This window comes from Kogia breviceps, chromosome 14 (genome assembly GCF_026419965.1).
Source record: "Kogia breviceps isolate mKogBre1 chromosome 14, mKogBre1 haplotype 1, whole genome shotgun sequence".
Classification (NCBI taxonomy): domain Eukaryota; kingdom Metazoa; phylum Chordata; class Mammalia; order Artiodactyla; family Physeteridae; genus Kogia; species Kogia breviceps.
The window spans coordinates 15776442-15789385 of record NC_081323.1 but is presented as its reverse complement, the minus strand read 5'-3'; positions in this window follow the sequence as shown (position 1 = coordinate 15789385).

The following is a 12944-nucleotide window of genomic DNA, read 5'->3' as shown; positions in this document are numbered from 1 at the left end:
CACTGCGCCACCAGGGAAGCCCCACTACATCTTTTTAAAAAAAAAAAAAATCTATTTATTTATTTAGGTTGCACTGGGTCTTAGTTGTGGCATGCATGCAGGATCTAGTTCCCTAACCAGGGATCGACCCCCGGCTCCCTGCACTGGGAGCGTGGAACCTTACCGGCTGGACCATCAGGGAAGTCCCCGAGCACTACATCTTCACTAATGACACAAGAGACCTGGGTTAGAGGTTTGGGCAGCCGCTGCCAAGTAAAACCTCTAGAACTTGGTCACGTGGCCTGCTGCTAAGGCAGCTTCCCCACCCCCCCCATCCACACTGTCCAGGTGATTTATTTTTGGTCAATGTGAAGGATTTTTCGTTCCTCTTCCTTGAGTTCAAACATTTCTCCAAACCCACCTGATCTTGCTCCTGCCATTATTTTATTGCTAACACCTGTGTAAGTACTGTGTGCCAGGCAGAGTTCTAAGCCTTTTCTCTACATCTGTGTGCCAGGCACAGTTCTAAGCCTTTTCTCTACATTAACACAATAATCCCCACAGCAACCCAACGACACACACATCATTATCCCCCGTATTTTGCAAATGAGAAAACAGTCACAGAACAGTTAAGGAGCTCAGCGAAGATAACACAGCTAGTCCAGGGCAGAACCAGAATTCAAGCCCAAAAAGTCAGGCTACAGAATTTGTGCTCTCAGCCTCCATACTGGGCTTCCTCCAAACATTTGACAATCTCAGCCAGCTTTTTTAAAGAATTAATTTATTTCATTTATTTTTGGCTGCGTTCAGTCCCCATTGCTGAGCGCAGGCCCTCTCTAGTTGCAGAGAGCCAGGGCCACTCCTCGTTGCTGTGCGCAGGCCCCTCACTGCCGTGGCCTCCCTTGCTGTGGAGCACGGGCTCTAGAGCACAGGCTCAGTAGCGGTGGCACACGGGTTCAACTGCTTCATGGCATGTGGGGTCTTCCCAGACCAGGGCTCAAACCCACGTCCGCTGCACGGGCAAGCAGATTCCCAACCACTGCGCCACCAGGGAAGTCCCTCTCAGCCAGCTTTTTGAGGCCAGAAGACTGACACACAGTGACTGTCTTCCTTTTTTTTTTTTTTTTTTTTTTTTTTTAACAGAACAGACCCAGGGCCCAGAGGCTTTGAAAGGCAACAGTATGAATTTAGGACGTAATATAATGGTTTCTTTTATTCTGCTTATTTTCTCATTGCTTTCTACTTATGATATTGGTGTTTGATTTGGATGTAATAATGTTTCCTTCTAAAATAAATCTAAGTAAAAATAAGTGAGTTGATGTAAGCCAAATGTTAAGTAATAACATAGGTGGTTTTCAGATATGATAAAAATCGTAATGGTCATAGGAAAATCAGTGAAGCTTTGAAAAGACCGCACTCAGTCACGTTAGATGAGGTTACGCTGCGCTAATAAAAGAAAGAAAGCCTCAAGTCTCACTGGCTTAACTCTATGGATATTTATCGCTCGCTTACTGCACTGTCTGACATGAGTCGGCACGTCGCTGTCCTCGTCGTGGTGACTCCATACGTACACTTGCGGCCGAACAACCACAGCACTGACTCTTAAAGCTCCCGCCCGGGTGTGACGCAGATAGTTTCTGCTCACATTTCATTGGCTAAGACCAGTCACGTGGGCACGTCTAAGTTTAAAGGCAGCAAGAAAGTGTGATTTTGCCCAGTGCCTCAGAAGAGGGACGTGGAATAGTCAACCCACAGGTGGGCTGTGAGTAAAAGGAGCCTGAAAGATGGCCCTGGAAAGGTAGACTGAGTCATGACCAGTCATAGACCACTAAGACCAGCCCCACCAAGTGGTCTTCAACACCTGTTCTCAGAGAAGGGACAGTGGTCCATCAGGGAGAAGTCTGACAGTACCATTCTGTTACACTGATACTTCTCCCAAGCAGCGACCCACGATTCCTTTGGTTGGGGGTGCCTTAATTTCGTAAGCGGTTTTCGCTGAACCCTGTGGTCAGCTTTTGTTTGTTCCCTGAAGTTAGATATGGCAGTTTGGGCTTTGCCTGAGCTAGGATTTGGTTCTGTCACTACTTTGAAAATATATCCAGGGAAGGGTAATCGGAAAGGAAAGGAATTTAACTGTTTAAGGGAGGGACCTGTTCCAATCTGCTTGTAGAAAATCATCCCTGGCCCCCGGGTATAGAGTGGGTGGTAGAAGACCCAGATCGGACAAACATGAGAAGTGAAAAGAGCTTTTGCAGACCTGGAGAGATGATGGGGGATGGGGACAAGATTGGCTGTGGTGGAGATGAAAAGATCATGAAAATTTGAGATACTGTTGGAGGTAGCAAGAACTAGATTTTCTGAAGAGCTGGCGGTGGGGGGGAGGAAGGACACAAAGATAATGACTCGCAGGATTTTGGCTTGAATAACTGAGTTGGGGGTGGGGTGATGGACTATGACAATTAACGTATTATTACTGTTCTTTTTTAAAACTGAGCAAGGGGAAGTGAATTGTCCTACTTCACAAAGTTAGTAAATGGACTCCAATTCAGGTGTGTTTAACTCCGAAGGTCATGCTTTTCTCATTCTCCTGGACCCACACATTTTTATAATGGGGGGAGGATATTTAATGATATGTCATTAAATATTGATATATGAATGCCCGTGAATGCAGCCATGGGCTTCCACATAGAACCCGCACAAAGCCTGGGACCCTCATTAAAGACGCTTGTACATTGGGACCAGAAGTTGGGAATATAAATTCCCTAGATGGTGTAACGGTAGGGCGGTGCCCGCCTTAGAAAACCAGTTTTAAAATATTGCGTTCTGATTGGTGCAGTGACCACGTGTTGATCTGTGATAGGAGGAAAGTTAGCATGCCCCGTAACTAAACCCAGTGAGTTGTGATTGGTGATCATGTCGAGGTGTCTTCCGCTGAGTTTGGAGAGTGGTAGTCCGTCTGGGCCTGTGATTGGTGGGGCTGTAATACGACCTCCGCTGTGATTGGTGAAGCCCGCTCGGTTGTTTAAAGGTTTCTGTACGCCAGTTCCTGCGTTGGCCACTAGGAGGAGCCCAGGACACGCAAAATGCGACGCTGGGGCGCGTCTGGGCCTCTTCCTCCCGGAGGCCCTCCGGATCTGAGCCGCGCAGGTTCTGCCCTGCGTCCTAGGGCCACCGAGGGACGGTTGGGCGTGGGGGGACGGCGTCAGGGCTCCCAGCTCCGGCCCAGGTGGCGACGCTTCTCAGCACAGCCCTTTTGGCCCCTTCCTCTGGCTCTCAGCCCCGCAGAGGGCATTGGCTGACCGAGGGCTGCGGGTTCGCGAAGGTTTGTGAAGGCCCAGATCCAAATTACAAAATTGTGGAGTCTGTCAAGTGAGACTCAGCAGCGCCCCCAGGCTGCGCCCTCTGCTCGCCTCGTAGCCCTCCTCTCAACTAACAGCCGCCAGTATTTACAGCCTACACTCCCTTTAAGATCTTAAAAGAACTTTTCCAAAGCAGCATCTCACTGGAGCTTAGAATTGTCTCATGAAGGTCAAGATCACTAGCTCGGAGATCACCGTATCCATAGTTAACCCCTACCATCCCAAGGCGCTATCACATTGTACTGTTTCATTGTCTTCCCTGCACTTAACCACTATTTGAAATTCTCTTCTTATTTATTTATTTACTTCCTCCTGTCTGTTACCACCGCACCTCTCCACCAGGATGTAAGCTCTGTGAGGGAGAGAAGAGGGTGGCCAGATCCAATACAGAATGCCCAGTTACATTTGAATTTGAGATAAACAACGGAAGTTTTAAAAGATATAAGTATGTCCCATGTGTTATTTGGTACATACTTGTACTAAAAGAATTATTCATTGTTTATCTGAAATTCAAATGTAATTAGGCATCCTGTGTTTTTATTTGCTAAAACAGCAACCCTGTTGGGGAGGGATCTTACTATTCACTGCTTCATCTCCAGCACCCACAGTAGTGCACGTGGCATGTGCTGAATAAATGTCGAATGATTGGCTGGGCAAATTCCTTCATTCCTTTGCTCATTTATTCATGCAACCCATTATATTAACTGCCAGCTGGGTCGTGGGACTATAGGGTAAAATGAGACATAGTCCAATGGAAGAGGCAGACAACCAGTAACCATCATGTGATTAAACTTTGATGGTATTAAGTATTAGGGGCTGTGGGAGCACTGAGGGGGAGCCCTGACCTGTCCAAGCCAGCAGGACTGCCTGGAGGAAGATGAAGATGAGACTTGGAGGATGAGGAGGCGAAGAGAGAGGTGTGACAGCTGCTCTGGGCAGAAGGTATGGCATATGCAAGGGCCAGAGACAAGGCAGGGGCTACGGGATTCTGAAAGCTGCAAGCGGTTGGGGTGGAGGGCAGATGTACAGTGTGGGTGGGGCAGTCAGAAAGAGGTGAGAAGGAGACTCCAACGCTGAGCATCAGTACCCACCAGTCAGGTGCCATAGTGATTGTGCTCATTGTGTAGGTGAGGAAACTGAGGCTGGGAGAAGTGAAATGCCTGGCCTAGGTTGACAGTCTGAGTGGAAAAGGCCTAGCTGAAGCAGCTTCTGAAGCCTGAAGTCTTCTGAAAAGTCTCTGGGTTAAGGATCATAACCCCCAACTGGAGAAGGAAGGAACTGAGGCCCAGAAAGGTGACAGGGCTCTCCCTGTGAAGGAGGCTCCGTCCAGTTTAACAGGAGAACACTGAGGCAGGATGAGGGGTCTGGGTTGTCTCAGGCCCTCCAGAGAGACAGCAGGAGGGCTGGAGCAGGACTTAGGAGTTCAGGCCGCTGTGTCTCCTGTTCCTATTTGGGTTGGGTCTCTAGGAGTCCCTTACTGAGCCCTGAGGCTAATTCCTTGCATGGGTCTCCAGGCTGGTCTGCAGTTTCCATGGAGACCGCCTCCCTCCATCCCTGAAATCTCATTGTGACTAGTATTAAGAGATTAACTCTGCCCAGCAGCCCTCGCAGGGTCTTGGGTGCCAGAGTGGCTGTGGGAGCTCCCTTAAGGATGAAGAGGTTGTGCCCACTGTGTGAGACCCCATAACACCAGGAGGAGGATGTCAGACTGGGGCCAGGGCTTCCCCCGGGACACCCCAGGTATGATCCTGACTCCACAGCTACCTGGAAAGGAGGACGAGGTGGTGGGAGAGAGACACAGGACCTAGGGGAGGAGTCCAGATTTTGGAGCAGTATAGAGATGTTGTCACCCCAGCCCCCAACCCAGGAAGGCCCAGGGTCTTGATGGGGGGAACCCCATATTCTGATCAAGGCAAGATCCAGATTCTGTCAACAAGGCGAGGGGAGCCTCAAAGAGTCTCTTAGGGGTGTTTCAAGGCTGCCTAAAGACCAGCTTCCTAATCTGCTTCATGTTGCTTTGGGGAAACTGAGGCACCGAACAGGAAAGTGACTTGTCCCCAGTCAGTGAGTCAGTGAACTGAGGCAGGTCAGGAATCCAGAGGGAGCCCTGGGGTTGCCTGAGCAGAAAATGTTTGGTTAAAATGTCATTGTCCCCTCTGCCATGGATCCCACATCCTCCTTCCTGACCTCCAAGAATGGGGTCCCCTCAGCCTTCTCTCCCCTGGGCCTGTCCCATCAGCCATGCCTCCCTTCCCTCCCCACCTCTCCCCCTCCTCCTGCCCTCCCCTGCTACCTGCATAGTCTGAGCCTGCCAGAATGTCCCTGGAAGGATCCACTCCACTGGAGGGCATGGCCACCGGGCCCTAACTGTCCCATCCAGGGGACATCCCCTCACTGGGTCACTATCAGGATGACTTTGGACATCTTTTGTTCCACGCTTCACCCCTCTGTGACTTCAGGGCCTGGATATGGTGGGGGCCCTGAGAGCCCATCCCCCGCCCCACCTCCTCCTGCCAGGCCTGCATTGGAGAGATTTAGGCCCAGTTCCAAAGCACTCCTGGGTCAGGCTTCCTGGAAGGCCACACTGGGGCAGGGGAGCAAACACCGGCTCTGGAGCCAAAGCAGCCATAGTTCAAATGCTCTTGACTCAGCAGTGTGAGCCTCGGTTTCCTCACCTGTGAAGGGGGGCACTAACCCGTCCTTCCTCAAAGCTTGTTCTCATTTGCTATGGAGAAATCTCCAGGTTAGGCTATTAAATGAACAAAGTGAGGTGCAGAACAGTTTAAGAGCTGGGGGATGATATCGTATGATCTCATACGCTGCCTGGTCTGTACAGGGAAGGTTAAGGGAAGTGATTAGCTACAGTGAAGAGGGCAGTGGACTGGTGGACAGGAATTGGAGGTGGAAGCCAGACTTCTCAAAATGGACCTTTTTTTTTTTTTTTTTGCGGTTACGTGGGCCTCTCACTGTTGTGGGCTCTCCCATTGCGGAGCACAGGCTTGGGACGCGCAGGCTCAGTGCCCATGGCTCACGGGCCCAGCCGCTCCGCGGCATGTGGGATCTTCCCGGACCGGGGCACGAACCCGTGTCCCTTGCCACTGGCAAGCGGACTGTCAACCACTGCGCCACCAGGGAAGCCCAAAATGCACCTTTTATATTGTTTTGACTTTTGAATCGTGTGCATGTAGTACCGATTCCAAAAGAAATTTAAGTGTTTTAAATAGATTGGGTAAAATATCAAACCATCAGAATAATCGCTCAGACCTCAATAATGTGACAGGTGTGCAGGCAAGATGGAGACCCATGTACTAGGGCTTGACTCAGGAACCGAGAAAGGCTGACCCCGAGTCTCTGAATCCTTAACCTAGAAGGGCCCTTTATTTTAAGCCGATTTCATTTTGCCAATACCAAAATGATAGTCATCGGTACCAAGAATCAGGAGCTCCCTACATGTCCGCCACAGTGCTAAGCACTGTCTGAGTAGCATCCCATTGAATTAGCATTCTGACTTTATGAGGAAGCTATTATGTTCCCATTCTACAGATGGGGAAACGGAGCCTCACTGAAGTGGCACCTAGGAAGTTGTAGAACTTGGATGCACATCTAGGCCTTTCCAGCTCCAAAATTTTAAGCCCTCCTGTGGTAGGTCTCAATCTTAGTTGCATATCAGGATCACCAGAGAACTTTAAAAAATACTCATAGCCAGCACCCACTCACCCCCACCCCAAAGATTTGATCATTGGACTGTGGTGGGGCCTGGGCATCAGTAGTTTTTAAAGGCCCCAGGTGATTCTAATTCACCATCAGGGTTGAATTTCTGCTTTAAGCTAGACAACTTTTCAAATGGGAAACCAAGGCCCAGGAGGGAAATGACCTTGCCCGAGGTCACACAGTGGCTGGAAGCAGAGCTGGAACAGAGCTCACATGGAACCTTTGTGAAAATAAGTGAATGGTGCCCCCCTCTGAGCAGGCAAATCTCCATGGGCAGTTGGCTTGGTAAGTGGAACAAGGGCTGCATTTCCACCTCCACTTGCCCCCTTAGGCAGAGAACCTTTGTGCAGTGAGTAACCTGTACAACTGTACGAGGTGGCCGTGGCCTGAGTCTCGGGATCCCAAACACTTCATCTCAGTGACCTCCAGGCAGATCCCTAGAACCCTTCAGAACAGGGATGTGGGGAACCCAAGGGTGGTTCCTGGGATGTGGGTTCATCCCTCACCTGAAGACCAGGGCCTGCACCCTTCAGACCCGAGAGGGTCTGGGCAAGGCCCCATCTAACTCCCACAGTCACGTCAGCAGATGAAGTCAGGAACATAATCAGGAGGAAGGAACATACACACAGGAGGACAGCAACAGCCTTAGCCCAGAAGTCACAAGCCACCTGGCAGAAGGCAGCCTATGGGGAGGCCCCGCCCACAGAGACCCAAGTCCTCCTGGCTTTCTCCGTGATCATTCTCTCGACCACACTCTCTACACTACCTATTGAGCCTTGCAGTCAGCATCTCCCATAATACCCTGCTCTCCAGCCAGAGTAGCTTCCAGGCCCTTTCACCCTTACCCACCATGTTCTCCACTTCTGGATGTTCCCTCTGCCCAGGATGCCACCTCCTCCAGGAAACCCTCCCTGGCCACTCCAGCCCAGAGATATATCTTCTTTCTGCCACCTTCCAGCCCTCACCGTCCATACACACAGCCCAATTGTACCTTGGGATGGAGCTTATTTTATCATCATACTGGCCACTTTTCATTGACTACTTACTATGTGCCAGCCCTGGAAGGTCAGGGTGGCCTGGAGGTTAGGAGCACAGACTCTGGAGCACAGATTCTGCTCAGGTTGGAATCCCAGCTTCTTATAAGCTGTGTGAGCTGCGGCATATGATTCAACCTCTCTGTGCTCCAGGTCTATAACATAGTGATAAAAACATTGCCTTACTTCACAGAGTGGTTGTGAGGATTAATGAGTTAATACATGGAAAACCCTCAAAACAGCTTTATAAACATTGGCCATGGTTATCATTGCATATATCCCACTCCATTTCATCCTCACAACAACCCTGTGAGTTAGGTATTCTTATTCCCAATTTACAGGTGAGAAAACTGAGACTCAGAGAGGTCTTGAGAGTCAGGGCAGGGCTCTGCATCCTTTTCTGTGCCCTGATGCCTCCAGAGAGAGGATGTGGCTGAGATGGGTTATAACTTTGAGCCTCTGGTTTGCAGCTCATGGCTGCTTCTCAGAGGGCCCACAGGACACAGGGCCCTGTGAGACCCCCCTGTCTTGGGTCTTCCGGTGGCTCTCAGGCACCGCTCTGCTTCCAGCCAGCCCCAGGAGGGGGGGTAAAAAGCAAAGAAGGGCCTTTCAGTGTCATCTTGTTCACTAACATCCAGAATACATCACTGAGTACCAGTGAGAGCTCCTGTCTGCCCCAGCCTAGCTGGAGACTCAGGACACCCGGGTGAACTTCTGTCCCTGGACGAGTCACTTCCCACCTCTGGCCTCCGTCTCCCCATCTGTACAACGAGTGAGGGGATGAGGCTGGACCAGTAGTTTTCTGATTCTCATTAACAACAGCTGGCTCTACTCTCAAATGAAATATGGAGGGACAGTGTCCCTAAGAGGCAGCAGGCAGAGGCCCCACTTCACCTGGTGAAGTGGGGCCTCTGCCTACACTCCCTTGGCTCCTGGGACCTCAGAACCCAGTTTGAAAGGCCTTAGGCCGCATCCTCCTAAGGGCTCTCTTGGCTCTGACACTGCAGGATTCTAGAATCCCCAGCTCAAAGCAGCCGCTTTGCATCCCTGTTTGGAAAGCTCTCCCCGCCCCCACCCCCACCCCCCAGCTGCTTTTATCTCTCTTTGGTAACACAGCAAATTTGCTCAGGACCCAGAGCAGGGGAAACAAGCAGACTGTTGACTCTTGAGCAAAACCTACCCTTTGGAGAGCAGCAGAGGAGGCGCTGGCTGTGCGTGGGGTGGCCGAAGGCCTCTTGCATAACCTGGCGGCCTCCTGCCCACCCAGGCCTTTGCTTTGCAGGGTTAGGGGTGAGGCAAACCGCAAACTCATGCCCAGTTAATTTTTTAAGGCAAAATCAACAGGCTCAGCAATGATTAGCAGGCAGGTAAGTTCGTCTTAATCATGCTGAGGAGAGGGAGGAAGGAGGCTTCCAGGGGCCCAAGGATGGGGCTTAGTTATCAGTTAACCACATAAATGTTTCCTACCAAACCCACTGGCCTTCAGCCCTGAGCTTCCTCCTCTTCCTCTCGGAAGTACTTCCATGGCATCCCAGCGAATGGCCATCAGTCATTGAGTGAACAGACACTCCACCCTCTGGGGTCTGTAGGAGGCACTGCCAGGGCCCTTGAGGGCTGGGATGAAGCAAAGGGGACCTCACCAAGCTCCTGGTCTGCTTGTTAAGGCCGAGCTCCCCCTGCTGCCTCTGTATGGCCTTGGGCATGTGTCCTCCCTCCTCAGGGCTCAATGAGGGGCCCTGGGTCTATGTCCCAGGTTCAACCTACAGCCGGCTGCCACTCGCCTGGGGGCCTCGGTGTCTCCATCTGCCAAATGGGTGGATTGGCTGAGACGCCCTGTCCAGTCTTGAAGTTCTATGATTGGATTAAGCCAATAAGGCCTGTACCCAGGACGAGGAGGGCAGGATGAGCCGTGTTTTAGGAGTGCCAGGGGGGAGAAAAGATGCCCGGGAGAGGGAGGGGGCCTACCTGGTATGTGCTGTCGGCACCAGCCAGTGTCAGATCCCAGCTCCAGGAAGAGGGCTGTCCTCTCTGGTGGAAGGCAGGGGTCCCTGTGGGGTGGGCTGTGTCTGTAGGGATGACCTGACAGACCCCAGTCGGTCCAGGACCCCTCCCCCTAGACCTCGAGAGCTGCCAAAGGAAGCAGCAAGGCCACACCAGCCCTGGGCCTGCTGGCTGCCTGGACTGGAGTTTGGTCAGTTGTTGGGGACCTATATTGTGAGAAAGTTAGGACTTTGTCCACAAACTGGAATTTGAAATTTCAAAGGGGCGAAACTGAAGGGCCCTACCCAGGAGTGGAGATGGCTCTTGGCTTCTTTCCCCCACGACTTTTGTTCTCTGTCTTGATAAGTCCCGGGTTCCCTGCACCTCTCCCTGGGTTGTGGGCGGGGGAGGGGAGACAGGAGATAGGGGGAACTTGAGCACCCAGGGGACGTGAAGACACCAGGCGGCCCGTGGTGGCTGGTGTCTGGAGGATGCCCCTGCCCTTGCACGTGACCCGGGACAAGCTCCTTCACTTCTCAGACCCCTGAGCTCCCCGGCAGTAACGTGACAATGGAACCACTAGCCACCAGCACTCCAGAATTCCAAGGTTCTTTCCAGGGATCCAGGAGGGAGGCGGTGTGGAGGGGGTAAAGCCCTCAAGCTCTGGAGTCAGACTTGGGTTCCAATTGCAGCCCCTCCTGTTACATCATTATGGCCTTAGGCAAGTGGCTTCCCCTCTTTGAGCCTCAGTTTTGTCACCTACAAAGTGGGACAGATAAACAGAAGAGCGGAAGGTTCTTAGCACTGGGCCTAGCACAGATTCTCTCCAGAAACATTAGCCATTATTGTCATTTAAAAGAAAAATATTGTGGTCCAGAGCGGCGGCTCCCTTAACCACTATCCGCGCCAGAGGCCTCAGCACCCTGCCCACTGCCGCCCCTCCCCGACCCCTGGCTGTCCAGGACAGTGGTCTCAAAACACCCCTCCTTCCCTTGCTGAGGCCCCTATTTCTTCATCTACAACGAAAAGGAGTGGGACCTCCAGCTGAGCTCTGAGATCTCTCTGTTTTCCCCTGGGAACTGGGGCATGTTGAGCTGGGGTCTGACTGCCCCAGGGGCCCGGCCAGAGATAAAGAAGGACTGCCGAGTTGATGGCATAGAGGCCAGGGTTTGTTCAGGGCTGGGCAAGCGGTCCCTGGAGTTCTCCTGTGCAGGGGGTCCCAATTCCAACTGATTATGTGGCCAAGGTCGAGGAGTCAGCCACTGATGTCAGTAATCACTGCTGTTGCACTCTGTGCTTACGCTCGGTCATTTAATGCTCCTACTGTCCCCGCGGAAAAGGTATCAAGCTGTCTGATGCCAAAATGAGGGCTGAGAAAGCTGGAACCTGAGGTCGCAGAGTTTGGGAAGTTGGCAGTGCCTGACTTTTGACCCAGGTCTTTCGGATTTCAAGGGCCATGGTTTATTTTTTAAGGGTGGGGTGTGGGTGAGTGTGGGGGCGGATGTGTGTCATCTTCACAACAAACTTCAAGTTAGGCCCATTTTACAGAAGGGGAAACGGAGGCTTTGAAATAATAACTTGCCCGAGACCACAGAGCCAGTAGATCTTAGAGGTGGCCAGTCATTTATATGAGGGATGTGTATCTGGAAGGTATTGTTTGGGGTCAGCTAATGGTGGGGTGATTTGTGTATGTAATAGATTATGCAAGTTCTAATTCATGGATGGGTAGATTTACTTATAGGGTGGGTTGTGATTGGTGGGACATGGGGTACGAAATAGGTTTCTGGAATGTGCCTCATAGGTAGTGGGTCACCCGTGTTGTGCGTTTGGTAAAGCATGTATGCCACTGTTTGTGTGCAGAGTAGCTTGTCGTGTGCAGGCTGCCCACCTGATAGTTCTTGCATGTAACAGTCATGTGTGTGGCATGGTTGACCTTAGTTGATCATAGATCTTATTTAATTCAATCTAAGATGCCATCTGTAGAGGTTGAAAATTGTTATTTTTGTTACTGTTAAACTTTGACATGCCAGCGATCCCAGCCCACTTTTAGAAATAGGGAACTGCGCCTCTTAGACTCGATGGGATGCCATACGTGTAGGCCTGTGAGAGGACTAGCTGTGTGTGGCCTGTCACAGGTGCCAGACAGGTGGCAGGACCCGGAGTCAGCCCTTGAAGGCCCCTCCCAGGGCTGTCCCTCCTTCTCCTCTGTGTTTATGCCTTAGTTGGGTCTCCTGCCCGGCTCAGCCTTGGCCCCAAGGCTGTTGGAGCCAGGCTCAGATGTTCCTGGCAGAGCACAGGAGGAACCCACCAGGAGTTGAAGTCTTCTCCATCAGCCCTTATGGAATTTCTCTCCCTCCCTTGGGGTCTTGTCCTGATCAATAAACAACTGGGCCAGTATCTTCACCCCATTTTACAGATGGGAAAGTTGAGGTCCTTAGAGAGATGTGATTTAAAGAAAGTTATCCAAATAGTGACAGAGCTAATTCCTAAACCCAGGTCTCCTGACACCAAATCCAGCTTCTCTTCTCCTCCAGAACAATTGCCCCCCACTCCAACTCCTACCCCAGTTATCTCAGCTCCAGGGGGAAGATGGAGGGAGGAGAACACAGCTACACGGGGCAGAGAAAGGGCTTCTAATAGTTGGAAGAATATGAGCAGGATGCCTCCACACACCCCGCAAGCACATGCTGCTTCTCCCACTGATTCACCCACTCATTAATTCACCCATTCACTCACTTATTCATTCACTCTTTCGGTAATTCACCCACTCACATTTTTTTAAACATCTTTATTAGAGTATAACTGTTTTACAATGGTGTGTTAGTTTCTGCTTTACAACAAAGTGAATCAGTTATACATCTGCTTTACAACAAAGTGAATC